Here is an 18,398-nt window from a genome sequence, read left to right as displayed (position 1 = left end):
ATAGACTGACATGGATGGGTGTATCCAACCAGTCTTCGGACTGAAGACCACAATAGCAGCTTAAGAGGAGGTGGGTTGGTTAATCATTGGTTGTGTTTATACTGGGCTAAAATATCAAGCTGCCATCAACCTGAAGACTGGTGTGAATACCAAAAATTTTTCCTAGGCGTGGTCCTCTTGGAGGTGGTATGCGTTTCTCTGACATTTGAACCTGGCTTCCCGTGTCAGCTCTATGGGGACATGTAGTTCACCGTGAGCTCCGAACCGCGATGTGACTTCGAGTTTCACACACCGACAAGAGACGGCTGTAGGTGAAGAAAGTTATATGTAACAGGGAAAAACCCCTGTTATAAGGAAAAAATCGGGATAAGTGCGAGTGGGAGTCTTGCACCGAGGATTCCGAACCAACTTAATCATGTAAATACACTCATGATCATGAATTAAGGATAATGCTGATACATGGTGAAACAACGTTCTGGTGGGCGGTTTGCGGGTTTAAATCACCTCGGGGTATGACCATGCGGTGCATTTGACCTGCGGTCGTCGCACGGTGGCGCTGGCAGCAGTCCACATACGCAGAGGTATGTTGGAGCATGTCAGAGTAAGGTGCAGCGAATACGTGTGCAGCCGTTTTCAGACGTGGTAATGGTGACTGTGTGTTGAAAATGGCTCAGAGAATACATATTGATGACGTTATGAGGGGCAGAATACTAGGGCAACTGGAGGCTGGTCAAACACAGCAGGTCGTAGCATGGGTCCTCCGTGTGCCACAAAGTGTGATCTCAAGATTATGGCAATGATTCCAGCAGACAGGAAAGCTGTCCAGGCGCTACAGTATGGGACGTCCACACTCTACAACACCACAAGACGGCCACGGAGTACTGCGGGTAGCCTTGCTCGGGATCGTACTGCAGCCACTGGAACAATTGTCACCAGACACACGCTCTACAGACGACAGAACAGACATGGTTTATTCGCCAGGAGACCTGCAAGGTGCATTCCACTGACCTCTGGTCACCGGAGAGCCCGTAAAGCCTGGTCTCAAGAACAAATGGTTCAAATGGCTCTGAGCACTATGCGACTTAACTTCAGAGGTCATCAGTCGCCTAGAACTTAGAACTAATTAAACCTAACTAACCTAAGGACATCACACACATCCATGCCCGAGGCAGGATTCGAACCTGCGTCCGTAGCGGTCACGCGGTTCCAGACTGAAGCACCTAGAACCGCACGGCCACACCGGCCGGCCCTCAAGAACACAGTACTTGGTCATTGGAACAGTGGTCCCAGGTCATGTTCACAGACGAGTCCAGGTATAGTCTGAACAGTGATTCTCGCCGGGTTTTCATCTAGTGTGAACTAGGAATCAGATACCAATCCCATAATATCCTTGAAAGGGGCCTGTATTGGGGTTGTGGTTTGATGGTGTGGGGTGGGATTATGATTGGTGCACTTACACCCCTACATGTCTTTGACAGAGGATCTGTAACAGGTCACGTGTATCGGGACGTCATTTTGCACCAGTATGTCCTCCTTTTCAGTGGTGCAGTGGGTCCCACCTTCCTCCTGATGTATGATAATGCACGGCCCCACCGAGCTGCCATTGTGGAGGAGTACCTTGAAACAGAAGATATCAGACGAATAGAGTGGCCTATCTGTTCTCCAGACCTAAACCCCATCGAGCACGTCTGGGATGCTCTCGTTCGACGTATCGCTGCACGTCTTCAAACCCCTAGGACACTTCAGGAGCTCCGAGAGGCACTTGTGCAAGAATGGAATGCTATACCCTAGAAGCTGCTCGACCACCTGATCCAGATCATGCCAACCCGTTATGCGGCCTATGTACATGTGCATGGTGATCATATCCCATATTGATGTCGGGGTACACGCGCAGGAAACAGTAGCGTTTTGTAGCACATGTGTTTCGGGACGGTTTTGTCATCTTATCACAAATACCGTGGACTTACAGATCTGTGTCGTTTGTGCTCCCTATGTGCCTATGCTATCAGCGCTAGTTTTGTGTAGTGCCACATTGTGTGGCACCAGATTCTGCAATTACCCTTAATTTATGAGCATGAGTGTAGGATAGTTCATCCACCCTACGAATCGAGAATTTCGACGATTTTTGCCTGTTATCGACGTCGATACTGGCAAGATATCATATATGTGACACAAATCTATCGACTGCATTGACGTAGAAGCTTAATTTTTTTTACAGTGCCAAGGGATCTTACACAACAGTTGTTGTTGTTGTTGATGATGATGATGATGATGATGATGATGTTGTCTTCAGTCCAAAGACTAGTTTGATGCAGATATCCATGGTACTCTATCCTACGCAAGCCTCTTTATCTCCGAGTAACTACCGCAACCTACGTCCTTCTGAATCTGGTTGGTGTATTCATCTCTTAGTCTCTCTCTACGATTTTTACCCCCCCCCCCCCCCCCACACTTCCCTCCAATACTAAATTTTTGATCCCCTGATGCCTCAGAACGCCTCCTACCAACGGATCCCACCTTCTAGTCAAGTTGTACCACAAATTGCTCTTCTCCCCAATTCTATTCGTTACCTCCTCATTAGTTATGTGACTTACCTATATAATCTTGAGCATTCTTCTGTAGCAGCACAATTCAAAAGCTTCTATTCTCTTCTTGCCTAAACTGTTTATTCTCCATGTTTTACTTCCATACATGGATACACTCCATACAAATACTTTCAGAAACGACTTCCTGACACTTAAATCTATACTCGATGTTAACAAATTTGTCTTCATTTTATATCCTCTCTACTTCGAGCATCATCAGTTATTTTGCTGCCCAAATCACAAAACTCATCTATTACTACTCTCACTTCCTAATCTGATCCCTCAGCATCACCTGATTTAATTCGACTACATTCCCCTATCCTCGTTTTGTTTTTGTTGATGTTGCTGTTCATCTTATATCTTCCTTTCAAGGCACTGTCCACTCCGTTCAACTGCTCTTCCAAGTCCTTCACTGTCTCTGACAAAATTACAATGTCATCGGCAAACATCAAGTTTATTATTCCTTCTCCCTGGATTTTAATTCTTACTTCCAGTTTTTCTTTTGTTTTCTTTACTGCTGGCTCAATATACAGATCGAATAACATCAGGGATAGGCTACAACCCTGACTCACTCCCTTCTCAACCACTGCTTCCCTTTCCTGCCCTGGACTCTTATAACTGCCAGCTGGCTTCTGTAAAAATTGTAAACAGCATTCGCCCCCTGTCTTTTACCCCCGCCATCTTCAGAATTTGAAAGCGAGTATTCCAGTCAACATCGTCAATAGCTTTCTCTAAGTCTATAAATGCTATAACAGTAGCTTTGTCTTTCTTGAACCTCTCTTCTAAGATAAGTCGTAGGATTAGTATTGCCTCGCGTGTTCCTGCTTTTCTACAGAATCCAAACTTATCTTCCCCGAGGTCAGCCTCTACCAGCTTTTCCATTCGTCTGTATAGAATTCGTGTTAGTATTTTGCAACCGTGGCTTATTAAACTGATAGTTCGGTAATTCTCATATGTGTCAGCACATGATTTCTTAGGAACTAGAATTATTATAGTCTTCTTGAACTCTGATGGTATTTCGCCTGTCTCATACATCTTGCTCACCAGATTGAAAATTTTTGTCAGGGCTGGCTCTCCCAAGGCTATCAGTAGTTCTAACGGAATGTTGTGTGCTCCTGGGGCCTTGTTTGATTCAAATGGCTCTAAGCACTGAGGTCATCAGTCCCCTAGACTTAGAACTACTTAAACCTAACTAACCTAAGGACAGCACACACATCCATGCCCAAGGCAGGATTCGAACCTGCAACCGTAGCAGCAGCGCGGTTCCGGACTGATGCGCCTACAACCACTCTGACACCGCGGGCGGCGCCTTGTTTGGACTTAGATCTTTCAGTGTTCTGTCGAATTCTTCAAGCAGTGTCACATCTCCCATCTCAATCTATGTCCTCTTCCATTTCTATGATAGTGCCCCCAAGTACATTGCCCTTGTAATACAGATTCGCTATATACTCCTTTCAACCTTTCAGCTTCACCTTGCTTAGGACTCGTTTTCCATATGAGCTCTTGATATTCATACAGGTCGTTCTCTTTTCTTCAAAGGTCTCCTTAATTTTCCTGTAGGCAGTATCTATCTTACCCCTAGTGATATACACTACTGGCCATTAAAATTGCTACACCAAGAAGAAATGCAGATGATAAATGGGTATTCATTGGACAAATATATTATACTAGACCTGACATGTGATAACATTTTCACACAGTTTGGGTGCATAGATCCTGAGAAATCAGTAACCAGAACAACCACCTCTGGCCGTAATAACGACCTTGATACTCCTGGGCATTGAGTCAAACAGAGCTTGGAAGGCGTATACAGGTACAGCTGCCCATGCAGCTTCAGCACAATACCACAGTTCATCAAGAGCAGTGAATGGCGTATTGTGACGAGCCAGTTGCTTGACCACCATTGACCAGACATTTTCAATTGGTGAGAGATCTGGAGAATGTGCTGGCCGAGCTCATAGCGCCCCTTAAATGCACGTGAACAGGCAACTTTTCCCCTTTCCCACCAGAGGGAGACACCAAAGCTGCGATTGCCACAGCGGCGCCACCACCAGAAACGGAGAGCGACTGCTTTACACTACGCGCTGCGGCGCGCTCTTCGAAACAGCAAATTTTACCACGGCTCATTAATACTGTAAAGAAGGCTACTTATTACAGACTTTCTGTACCCACCACTTCACCTCCGCCGTGGGCCAACCTAACAGCTGCATGGTAGCAATGAGGCTCCACGTTTAATTTGAATTTGGACTCGCAGTAGAGTCGTACGATCTTCACATTCTAGAGCCACAGGTGAATAGGATTTGTTTGTGCTTCTTAAAAACAGTGACCTAAAGTGGTAATCAAACATAGACATTAGGTATACTATCGAAGCATCAATCTACCAGACCACCAAACTCCACTTGTATTTGGGTCATGATTTCGTCCTAATTTAGGTGTTCCAAACTGGATCAAAATTCTTCCAGACTCTCCGGAGTAGATTCCAGCCTGTTCAATTCATTCATTTGCTTGTTTGATTGATCGCCATTAACCATCTGCTTTGGCTAACTATTGCGTACGTACGAATTGATTTTGCAATCACTGAAATAAAATCACTTAACGACCAACTGCACAAATTGCCAACTCTGTAGGGTGCGAAACAGTATCCATCTGTTGGAAGCTCAGAGATGATTTACTTCATTCTCTAATCCGCCATAATAGCAATACCTTGCGGAAACGTTTCCGTGAAAGAGCTTGCGCCTGCCTCTTTTGATCGGAACAATTTCTGCTCGGCTGGGCTACAACCGCCTAAGATTGACCAGCATCAGACCAGCTGATTCCGACGCATTGTGTCTTCAGCCTATAATCGACAGTGGACTCTTTTGCTCTTACATTGGTAAGCACAGGATTGTTTAATATTATTGTTTGGTGTTCAGGGAGATATATTTTGGATAAACTGAGTGTAAACAATGCAGCAGACAATACTTACCCGGGAAACCGAAGTTGGTACATAAATTTGTGGCGATTTTATTTAAGGTGGTGGTACACAGGTTACTTTAAGTGTATTAATCCTTCGCTACTTTTTTTTTTACTTCAGGTTCTAGTACTGTTTTTGTGATGACTTGTTGAATGACGTGTATTTCAAGAATGTACACTGCTGGCCATTAAAACTGCTACACCAAGAAGAAATGCAGATGATAAATGGGTATTCATTGGACAAATATATTATACTAGAACTGACATGTCAATACATTTTCACGCAGTTTGGGTGCATAGATCCTGAGAAATCAGTACCCAGAACAACCACCTCTGGCCGTAATAACAGCCTTGATACGCCTGGGCGTTGAGTCAAAAAGAGCTTGGATGGCGTGTACAGGTACAGCTGCCCATGCAGCTTCAACACAATGCCACAGTTCATCAAGAGCAGTGAGTGGCGTATTGTGACGAGCCAGTTGCTTGACCACCATTGACCAGACATTTTCAATTGGTGATACATCTGGAGAATGTGCTGGCCAGGGCAGCAGTCGAACATTTTCTGTATCCAGAAAGGCCCTTACAGGACCTGCAACATGCGGTCTTGCATTATCCTGCTGAAATGTAGGGTTTCGCAGGGATCGAATGAAGGGTAGAGCCACAGGTCGTAACACATATGAAATGTAACGTCCATTGTTCAAAGTGCCATCAATGCGAACAAGAGGTGACCGAGAAGTGTAACCAATGGCACCCCATACCATCACGCCGGGTGATAGCCAGTATAGCAATGACGAATACACGCTTCCAATGTGCGTTCACCGCGATGTCGCCAAACACGGATGCGACCATCATGATGCTGTAAACAGAACCTGGATTCATCCGAAAAAATGACGTTTTGCCATTCGTGCACCCAGGTTCGTCGTCGAGTACACTACCGCAGGCGCTCCTGTCTGTGATGCAGCGTCAAGGGAAACCGCAGTCATGGTCTCCGAGCTGATAGTCCGTGCTGCTGCGAACGTCGTCGAACTGTTCGTGCAAATGGTTATTGTCTTGCAAACGTCCCCATCTGTTGACTCAGGGATCGAGACGTGGCTGCACAATCCTTTACAGCCATGCGGATAAGATGCCTGTCATCTCCAATGCTAGTGATACGAGGCCGTTGGGATCCAGCACGGCGTTCCGTATTACCCTCCTGAACTGACCGATTCCATATTCTGCTAACAGTCATTGGATCTCAACCAACGCGAGCAGTAATGTCGCGATACAATAAACCGCAATTGCGATAGGCTACAATCCGACCTTTATCAAAGTCGGAAACGTGATGGTACCCATTTCTCCTCCTTACACGAGGTATCACAACAACGCTTCACCAGGCAACGCCGGTCAACTGCTGTTTGTGTATGAGAAATCGGTTGGAAACTTTCCTCATGTCAGCACGTTGTAGGTGTCGCCACCGGCGCCAACCTTGTGTGAATGCTCTGAAAAGCCAATCATTTGCGTATCAAAGCATCTTCTTCCTGTCGGTTAAATTTCGCGTCTGCAGCACGTCCTTTTCGTGGTGTAGCAATTCTAATGGCCAGTAGTTTATGCCTCTACATTCTTACATTTGTCCTCTAGCCATTCTTGTTTAGCCATTTTGCACTTCCTGTCGATCTCATTTTTGAGACGTTTGTACTCCTTTTTGCCTATTACATTTACTGAATTTTTATATTTTCTGTTTTCGTCAATTAAATTCAATGTCTCTTCTGTTACCCAAGATTTCTACTAGCCCTCGTCTTTTTACCTATTTGATCCTGTGCTGCCTTCACTATTTCATCTCTCAAAGCTACCCATTCTTCTTCTACTGTATTTCTTTCCCCCGTATTTGTCAATTGTTCCTTAATACCCTCTCTGAAACTCTCTACAACCTCTGGTTCTTTCAATTTACCCAGGTCTCATTGGTCCGAGCACGGGACTCACAACCCGAACCACACTCCACTGTTAAGCACTAATGAAGGACTGGGTCCCTTACTTCGATTGCACATAATTCATTAAGCTCAATCCAACACATTTATTTCAAATAACATAAATGGAGTTACATTTGAATCTGTCTGACATTAAACAGGAATAAAAAAAATTTCAATATCAGCTGATTTAGTGCGTGAAGCGCGAGCTAAGCCAATAACCAGATAAACTAAATAATTCACTGTAATTCAAAAGAAAGAGAAAAACAAAATTGTATCAATACACCCCACTGACAAATATCCAAAAAACCTTATAATACTACTCAAAAGAATACACTGAAGTGGGGTGCAGGCATTCACCCGACTGAACACTTCAAAATGAGTTCAATAACACAGCTGCGTGTCCCAGAAAACAGTAAGACATTAAATACACTTCATGTGACGAATAACAAATACTCATTAACATTACGCCACTCCTGTTTGAACTGCAGTGTCCCAAAGAAACAGGCGCTTATTCTGAAAGAACAATTTTTTATATGTTTAAATTACAGCATTCAGGGATTCCAAAAGATGTCCAACCAACCCCCCCCCCTCCCCTTTTCAGTTGAGGCACAAATCTTTCCCCTCTCTCTAGGCGGAGGCTGAGCTAGAAACACAGAATGCCACAAAAACACAGTTTTGCTGTGAAATATTACAGGACACCCGGAAGCAGTAACAGACAAGGGGTCGGCACCCACAAATAACACAGGCTGAGTCAGGCTGGAGCACATCCTAGGAGAACTTGTTCACGCTATGCTCACCACAAACTGTAGACATTCCGGCCGAACACCCGCTTGCGGTGGCTGCCCCTTCCAGGCAACCAGTAACCGCCGCAGGAGTTTCACGATTAGCAAACAGTCCCAGCGTAACAGACATCACACATGTGCTTATGCCCGAGCCGCAACTCCGCCAGTCTCACTGGCCGCCCCAAACCGACTGCCTCCCACCGTCCCGAGCGCCCCAGCCGAAAACGCAAAGACGCCAATGCCCGGGGACGCACCAAAGATAACAAGCCGATCGCTGATGATCGACCAGCGATCTGGCTCACTCATCTCCTTAAATTCCCACCTTTTTGCAGTTTCTTCAGTTTTAATCTACAGCTCATAACCAACAGATTGTGGCCAGAGTCCACATCTGCCCTGGAAATGTCTTACAATCTAAAACCTGGTTCCTAAAACTCTGTGTTACCATTATGTAATCTACTTGAAACCTTTCAGTGTCTCCAGGCCTCTTCCACGTATATAACCTTCTTTCATGATTCTTAAACCAAGTGTTAGCTATGATTAAGTTACGCTCTGTGCAAAATTCTACCAGGCGGCTTCCTCTTTCATTCCTTATCCCCATTCCATATTCACCCAGTACTTTTCCTTCTCTTCCTTTCCTACTATCGATTTCCAGTCCTCCATGACTATTAAATTTTCATCTCCCTTCCGTATCTGAATAATTTCTTTTATTACATCGTACATGTCTTCAATCTCTTCGTCATCTGCAGAGCTAGTTGGCATATAGACTTGTACTACTATGGTGGGTGTGGGCTTCGTGTCTATCCTGTCTACAATAATGCGTTCACTATCCTGTTCGTAGTAGCTTTCCCGCGCTCCTATTTTTTTATTCATTATTAAACATACTCCTGCATTACCCCTATTTGATTTTGTATTTATTTTACTTGTAACCCTGTATTCACCTGACCACAAGTTTTGTTCCCCCTGCCACGGAACTTAACTAATTCCCACTACATCTAACTTTAACCTATCCATTTCCCTTTTTAAATTTTTTAACTGCTTTAAAAAGGCAAATGCTGCCTTCATACAATTGTATCCAGCATGGAAAAATAGAAATATCACGTAGAAAACAAAAATCCGTATTTTTTATACAAATGTGAAGGCTGTCCTTCGGTAGCCAGTGAAAGCTGGAAAACAGATAAAAAGATGACATCACAGTTACAAAGCTTCATAAATAGATGTCTCCGACGCATCATGAATGTCTGGTGGCCAGGAAAAATATGTAATGAGGAGCCCTGGCGAATAAGAAACCAAATACCTATAGAAGACCAGATACGAGAGAGCAAGTGGGGGTGGTTGGGGCACACATTGGGAAAACGAGATGGAGCCATCAAGAAAAAAGCAGCGGAATGGAATCTTCAGGGAACAAGGAAGAGAGGAAGAAATAAAAAGTTCAAATGTGTGTGAAATCTTGTGGGACTTAACTGCTAAGGTCATCAGTCCCTAAGCTTACACACTACTTAACCTAAATTATCCTAAGGACAAACACACACACCCATGCCCGAGGGAGGACCCGAACCTCCGCCGGGACCAGCCGCACAGTCCATGACTGCAGCGCCTTAGAGAGGAAGACCTAGGGGCCCATGGAAGAGGACAGTGGAAGGGGAAGCAAAAAGAGTTGGCAAGACCTGGGCAGAGTTGAGGCAAATGGCCAAAGACAGAGACGGATGGCGAGTTCTCCTGGATGCCAGCAGAAACGAATTAAGTCAAGTCAAGTCAACCTGTGTGCCCGGTTAAGGGTGTTGTCCTGAGTAGGTAATAGTAAAATTTGCGTTAAGGTCTAATGGGACCAAACTGCTGAGGTCATCGGTCCTTAAGCCTACACACTACTTAATTTAACTAATTTATGCTATGGACAACACACACACCCGTGCCCAAGGAGGACTCGAACCTCCGCCGGGGGGGGGGGGGGGGGGGGCGTCTTAGACCGCTCGGCTACCCCGTGCGGTAGATAATAGTATCATATCAGACACCAGTTTCAACTTGATACGTCTGTTCTGAGAAACGGGTTTTTTATCAGTTAGACAGGCAGTCGGATAACAAATAACAAGAAAATACTTTTTTGGTGTGACGTAATTACAAATTAATAATTTTCGGATCTTATTTTTTCCTTTGATTAGATCTTGTGAGGTCGCTTCCTGCCAAATTTCATGATTCTGGGTCAACGGTAAGTGCCCTATAGGTTTTGATGAGTGAGTATGCCAGTGTCAAAATTTGTGACATAAATGGCCGTATCTTTTCATTGCGTTCATGTAGATGTTTAACTTTTTTACATCGCGAAGGGTCTATAGATCGTAGTATATGACAAATTTCAGCTTGATACGTCCACCCGTTGCTGAGAAGAAAGGGTTCTTAACAGTCAGACAGATAGACACCAGGATGAGCCTAGAAACGTTCCATTTGTATAGATTAACGTACGGGAGCCTAACAAGAGCAGCACCACAGACACACGAACTTCCCAGTAGTCTGCAGAGAACACAGGCAGTTGTGGACTTTACAGTAGCGCGTTCCCCATGTCTTCTCCTTGTTGAAAATATTGTGTCCGTTCCACACGTTTCTTTTTTGAACACAGCAGTTATGTGGTATTCTCTAACTGAAATGCGCATCTCCAAAACCTAACCTACAGGGAAGGTACGAGCAGGAGCTCACGAACGTGTGGTCTCCTTGGTCTGGACTCGTTTTGAGACGGAGTTCTCTGGCTAGAGGCATGTCCACTCGGTCGATAAATTCTTCCGCCCCTCTCCCCCCTTCCCCTTCTAAAAACTCTTTTTTATAAATAAAACTTGCACTGCCACATCACAGTTCACGCTGAACGTTGCACGCGAGGAGAAGTCGTTATCAGACTTAATGTTCACGGCCTTGCAGGTTTTATGACAAATGAGTGTTCCGTTGCTTCGATACCAGCACAATGATAACATCCGCTGAGACCACACCGCAATTACACCTGGAGCTAGCTCCACGGTCAGTTGTGCAACTAGCGCTTATTTTGAGAGCTGGTGACTAACAGACCAGACACCATATCTGATTTCATCGTTCTGAATTTCATGTGTGTATTTGGTGTCTTTTGTTCTATAATCTGTCCGAAACGAGAAATTTTATATTTACAGGAGCACTGAAAACGCCAAACGCGCCATTTTGTATTCCGTTTTGTAAAACTCCACGGCGAAAATTGCTTTATCGACATATAAAAACATTACGAGAATCATATTTTACTAACGAATGCCTAGTGGGTGGAGTTGAATAAATCAAAATGCAGTATGCTACAGAGTTTACTGCACCATTACTACTTTTATTAACATTATACACATCAAAAAAGTAATTACATTACCTCGGTTCCGAGAGTCCCGGAACCTGTACAGAAAACTGGAATAAAAATCAACTTAAACATATATTTCCGCCTTTTTTATTGCTCATGAAAACCACACATTGGAGTTGTGTCATCATACAGCGAGACCTTCAGAGGTGGCGGTCCAGATTGCTGTACACACCGGTACCTCTAATACCCAGTAGCACATCCTCTTGCATTGATGAATGCCTGTATTTGTCGTGGGATACTATCCACAAGTTCATCAAGGCACTGTTGGTCCAGATTGTCCCACTCCTCAAAGGCGATTCGACGTAGATCCCTCAGACTGGTTGACGGGTCACGTCGTCCATTCCTTTTCAATCTACCCCAGGTATGTTCGATAGGGTTCATGTTTGGAGACCATGCTGGCCGCTCTAGTCGAGCGATGTCGTTATCCTGAAGTCATTCACAAGATGTCCGCGATGGGGGAGCGAGTTATCGTCCATAAAGACAAATGCCTTAGCAATACGCTGCTGATATGGTTGCACTATCGGTCGGAGGATGGCATTCACGTACCGTACAGCTGTTACGGCGCCTTCCATGACAACGAGCGACGTATGTCGGCGCTACATAATGTCACCCCAAAACAGCAGGGAACCTTCACCTTGCTGCACTCACTGTACAGTGTGTCTAAGGCGTTCAGCCTGACCAGGTTGCCTCCAAACTCGTCTGCTTGAAGCTATATGCGGCACTTATGGGTGAGGAGAACGTGATGTCAATCCTGAGCGGCCCATTCTGCATGTTGTTGCACCCATCTGTACCACGCTGCATGGTGTCGTGGTTGCAAAGATGGACCTCGCCATGAACGTCGGGAGTGAAGTTGCGCATCATGCAGCCTATTGCGCACAGTTTGAGTCGTAGCACGACGTCCTGTGGCTGCACGGAAAGCATTATTCAACATGGTGGTGTTGCCGTCAGTGTTCCTCCGAGCTATAATCTTCATCTACATCTACATTTATACTCCGGAAGCCACCCAACGGTGTCTGGCGGAGGGCACTTTACGTGCCACTGTCATTACCTCCCTTTCCTGTTCCAGTCGCGTATGGTTCGCGGGAAGAACGACTGCCGGAAAGCCTCCGTGCGCGCTCTAATCTCTCTAATTTTACATTCGTGATCTCCTCGGAAGGTATAAGTAGCGGGAAGCAATATATTCGATACGTCATCCAGAAACGCACCCTCTCGAAACCTGGACAGCAAGCTACACCGCGATGCAGAGCGCCTATCTTGCAGAGTCTGCCACTTGAGTTTGCTAAACATCTCCGTAACGCTATCACGCTTACCAAATAACCCTGTGACGAAACGTGCCGTAGGTAGCCGTCATCCACTGCAGTAGTAGCTCTTGGGCGGCCTGAGCGAGGCATGTCATCGATAGTTGCTGTTTCTCTGTATCTCCTCCATGTCCGAACAACATTGCTTTGGTTCACTCCGAGACTCCTGGACACTTCCCTTGTTGAGAGCCCTTTCTGGCACAAAGTAACAATGCAGACCCGATGGAACCGCGGTATTGACCGTCTAGGAATGATAGAACTACAGACAACACGAGCCGTGTACCTCCTTCCTGATGGAAAGACTGGAACTGATCGACCGTCGGACCCCCTCCGTCTAATAGGCTCTGCTCATGCATGGTTGTTTACATCTTTGGGCGGATTTAGTGACATCTCTGGAGAGTCAAAGGGGCTGTGTCTGTGATTCAATACACACAGTCAACGTCAGTCTTCGGCAGTTTTGGGAACCGGGGTGATGCAAAACTTTTATTGAGGTGTGTATTATTATTGCGATTATTAATGTCTGGAAGTAATGTGTACATTCTCTGCATAAATATCCATCATATCGTCCTGTCTTGTCAATCTTCCAGTCCCTCACATCTAAAGACTATGAAGCAGTGATATTAAGAAACTAAAGGGTAAAATTATCGAAGAGTAGTGTTATTTTGCATAGTTGACGGTGAACACCATGCAGAAGCGTCTTGGGCCAACACCGACTCAAAGGAAGGCCTCGGCGCTTGTTCGTGACGTCACGTCAGCTAGGCACGGCGAACGCCAGGTCTGTTGCAGGCATACTCAAAATGGTGGTGTCTCCCTCTCTGACACAGGAAAATGTGAAACTATTGGCGGTAGTTGACCAACACACATTGTTCTGAGAGATTTCTGCAATCAATTAATTGTGCAATTCCTTACACTTCTAAACAAATAGTGTACTCCTGAACTTAAATTTCCACCTGTATTAAGGATTGACATACAAAAACAACTTCATGGTCCAGCAGCAACAGAATTCGTGCTTCTTTACCTTATTTGTAAACCTGAGGAAGTTACGTTTGTACTGGGTTGCTTTTACAAGAAACTGTGAACATATTGGTGCTCTTCTTTAGGTATCTTGGTTGACTATGGGGTGAGGAGCATTGAATGTTAATGAAACATCTTGGGATTCTACACGTTTGGGTATGGGGTGGGGGACAGAAGAAGAGGCAAAAGAGAGATATTGTTTTATCAAATAAAATTTTTTTATTTTATAAAGTTTCTCCTTTCAGTTGCAAGAGGGGAATATTTATCTTTCCTAATGTGCATGTTTAAAAAAGTTTAAGCTCAGCAGTATTTTCGATGTATGAAGCTATTTTGTTTCTTGTTTAGAATTCCTTTCGTTGAAAACGACTGTAATCTAATGACTGGCAACAGTTGGACATTTACACATGTAAATTAGTTCACATTTCCAGTGACGATGTGAAACGAAAATAAATAAAAGAAATGAGTTCATTGTAAGGGGGTTGTAAGTTTCGATAACAAAATGGATCAAGTAAATATAATTACTTGAATGTAAAATTTCCGAAGCTTGCAATGGGGCAAAGCATCTTCTCATATTGATCTACGTTTGTTTCGACAGGATTCAGTAATACAGAACTATGATCTTCATTTGTAGCTTTACGATAGTAAGAAAATCTTTCATCTAAATAAAACTGCAGAATACAAAACAAGACGAAACATTTTGTCCAAAAATAAGAGATTTATAGTGATAAGCACGCCCAGGCGTTTCTGCCTGCAACAGACCTGGCGTTCGCCGTGCCTAGCTGACGTGACGCCACCAACAAGCGCCGAGGCCTTCCTTTGAGTCGGTGTTGCTTGGGCCCAGTTCACACAGACGTGGCGTGGCGCGAACGCGTGGTGCAGACGTGGCGCTGTTTCACGCCGCCTCCATGTCAACACGTCCCATAGTGGTCTGCACCACGTCCGGTTGGCCCCCGCAAGTGGCGTACTGAAGGGACGCGTGGCGGAGACTCCGAGTGGCGCGCTCCTGTTCCCATAAATCTGAATTCTTCGGATATGCCTAAAATGTTTTAAGTAGATGAAGCAAAGCTACATCCCTCTCTGTCGATAATTTGTCAGCAATACGTTTACGTTTCGCGTAAAAAATTAAGAAACCGTTGTTTCGGGATTCTTGCGTGTTCATGGCTATGCATTATTTCTCACTCTATTTTGAGGAAACACTGGACTCGCATTCGGGAGGACGACGGTTCAATCCCGCGTCCGGCATCCTGATTTAGGTTTTCCGAGATTTCTTTAAATCGCTCCAGGCAAATGCCGGGATGGTCCTTTGAAAGGGCACGGCCGACTTCCTTCCGCATCTTTCCTTAATCCGATGAGACCGACGACCTCGCTGTTTGGTCTCTTCCCCAAAACAACCCAACCCAACCATTTACAGACTCTCAATTACTGAACGCTGCGTACTCAACGACGACTTCCAACCCGGAGGTGAAGTTCAGAATCGTATAGGTTCGCAACAGTACAGTGCCTAACTGTTGTAACTATGAACTCTCCTGAGAGCAAAGACAGCAAGTCCGTATGAACCAACAAAGCTGATATCAAGCTACCGTCAGACACAGGCGCTCACAACGGAAGACCATGTCTCTCCAGCGCTGGCTTCCCAGTAAGGCTCGGCTCCCCACCATCGTAATTCCGAAAACAAATCATATTCCCGAAACCACGGAATATTCTCCCTCTCTACAGATTCTTCCAAACGCGGACCAACCATATTTTAGTCTTTTGTCGTCCAGCGCGGAAAGTTTGAGAGGGAAAATCTATACTCGTACAATGGTACGCCTCTGAGTAAAAATCCTTGGAATTAAGCCAGCCTGCGTGGTTTCCGAGGTTCCGCTTCTTCGTTCCTCTCACCTGCGTCCAAGATTTTCAGCGTTCGGAAGTATTATCCGGTTATGCTTTCGGCCCCTTGTATAATAGCCGTCGGCCGTCACCCCGTTGTGCTCCAGAGCTCAGGTGCCACAACGTCTGTCCAGCTATTTCCTGTGTTTAAGCAGGACCAACACCTGAACGGGCCTTCCACCCAGAGCTTGAGTTCTGCCTGCCGTTTCATCTCCACTTGCGTTCCAACCTCTTCTGGTATAGTCAATCATTCATTACGTCGTTTTTACAATAAAGACACTCCGTCACCTTCCATGAAATAAGCGTTAACAATTATTTACAAGACGTACGCGACAATGTCAGTCTCCTTTATATATTCATACAGGGTGTTTCAAAAATGACCGGTATATTTGAAACGGCAATAAAACCTAAACGAGCAGCGATAGAAATACACCGTTTGTTGCAATATGCTTGGGACAACAGTACATTTTCAGGCGGACAAACTTTCGAAATTACAGTAGTTACAATTTTCAACAACAGATGGCGCTGCAAGTGATGTGAAAGATATAGAAGACAACGCAGTCTGTGGGTGCGCCATTCTGTACGTCGTCTTTCTGCTGTAAGCGTGTGCTGTTCACAACGTGCAAGTGTGCTGTAGACAACATGGTTTATTCCTTAGAACAGAGGATTTTTCTGGTGTTGGAATTCCACCGCCTAGAACACAGTGTTGTTGCAACAAGACGAAGTTTTCAACGGAGGTTTAATGTAACCAAAGGACCGAAAAGCGATACAATAAAGGATCTGTTTGCAAAATTTCAACGGACTGGGAACGTGACGGATGAACGTGCTGGAAAGGTAGGGCGACCGCGTACGGCAACCACAGAGGGCAACGCGCAGCTAGTGCAGCAGGTGATCCAACAGCGGCCTCGGGTTTCCGTTCGCCGTGTTGCAGCTGCGGTCCAAATGACGCCAACGTCCACGTATCGTCTCATGCGCCAGAGTTTACACCTCTATCCATACAAAATTCAAACGCGGCAACCCCTCAGCGCCGCTACCATTGCTGCACGACAGACATTCGCTAACGATATAGTGCACAGGACTGATGACGGCGATATGCATGTGGGCAGCATTTGGTTTACTGACGAAGCTTATTTTTACCTGGACGGCTTCGTCAATAAACAGAACTGGCGCATATGGGGAACCGAAAAGCCCCATGTTGCAGTCCCATCGTCCCTGCATCCTCAAAAAGTACTGGTCTGGGCCGCCATTTCTTCCAAAGGAATCATTGGCCCATTTTTCAGATCCGAAACGATTACTGCATCACGCTATCTGGACATTCTTCGTGAATTTGTGGCGGTACAAACTGCCTTAGACGACACTGCGAACACCTCGTGGTTTATGCAGGATGGTGCCCGGCCACATCGCACGGCCGACGTCTTTAATTTCCTGAATGAATATTTCGATGATTGTGTGATTGCTTTGGGCTATCCGAAACATACAGGAGGCGGCGTGGATTGGCCTCCCTATTCGCCAGACATGAACCCCTGTGACTTCTTTCTGTGGGGACACTTGAAAGACCAGGTGTACCGCCAGAATCCAGAAACAATTGAACAGCTGAAGCAGTACATCTCATCTGCATGTGAAGCCATTCCGCCAGACACGTTGCCAAAGGTTTCGGGTAATTGCTACGCATGGTGGATATGTGGAAAATATCGTACTATAGAGTTTCCCAGACCGCAGCGCCATCTGTTGTTGAAAATTGTAACTACTGTAATTTCGAAAGTTTGTCTGCCTGAAAATGTACTGTTGTCCCAAGCATTTGCAACAAACGGTGTATTTCTATCGCTGCTCGTTTAGTTTTTATTGCCGTTTCAAATATACCGGTCATTTTTGAAACACCCTGTATGTACGATGTGCAATCTATCACATGATACCTAATTGTGTTTGTAGATCACGGCAAAGTATGTGGATGAGTTCTTGTAAGGTACGAAATTATAGCCACCTTACAAAATAAATTATATACATTGAACTGTAACTTATGGGATGCCGCCTAATATCGTGTTAGACCTCCTTCTGTCCGGCGTAGTGCAACAACACACATGGCGTGGACTCAACAAGTTCCTGGAAGTCCCCTGCAGAATATACACTCCTGGAAATTGAAATAAGAACACCGTGAATTCATTGTCCCAGGAAGGGGAAACTTTATTGACACATTCCTGGGGTCAGATACATCACATGATCACACTGACAGAACCACAGGCACATAGACACAGGCAACAGAGCATGCACAATGTCGGCACTAGTACAGTGTATATCCACCTTTCGCAGCAATGCAGGCTGCTATTCTCCCATGGAGACGATCGTAGAGATGCTGGATGTAGTCCTGTGGAACGGCTTGCAATGCCATTTCCACCTGGCGCCTCAGTTGGACCAGCGTTCGTGCTGGACGTGCAGACCGCGTGAGACGACGCTTCATCCCGTCCCAAACAAGCTCAATGGGGGACAGATCCGGAGATCTTGCTGGCCAGGGTAGTTGACTTACACCTTCTAGAGCACGTTGGGTGGCACGGGATACATGCGGACGTGCATTGTCCTGTTGGAACAGGAAGTTCCCTTGCCGGTCT

The sequence above is a fragment of the Schistocerca nitens genome, chromosome 5, assembly GCF_023898315.1.
Source record: "Schistocerca nitens isolate TAMUIC-IGC-003100 chromosome 5, iqSchNite1.1, whole genome shotgun sequence".
NCBI lineage: Eukaryota > Metazoa > Arthropoda > Insecta > Orthoptera > Acrididae > Schistocerca > Schistocerca nitens.
The sequence above is the reverse complement of the archived record's forward strand: the minus strand, read 5'-3'. Positions refer to the sequence as shown.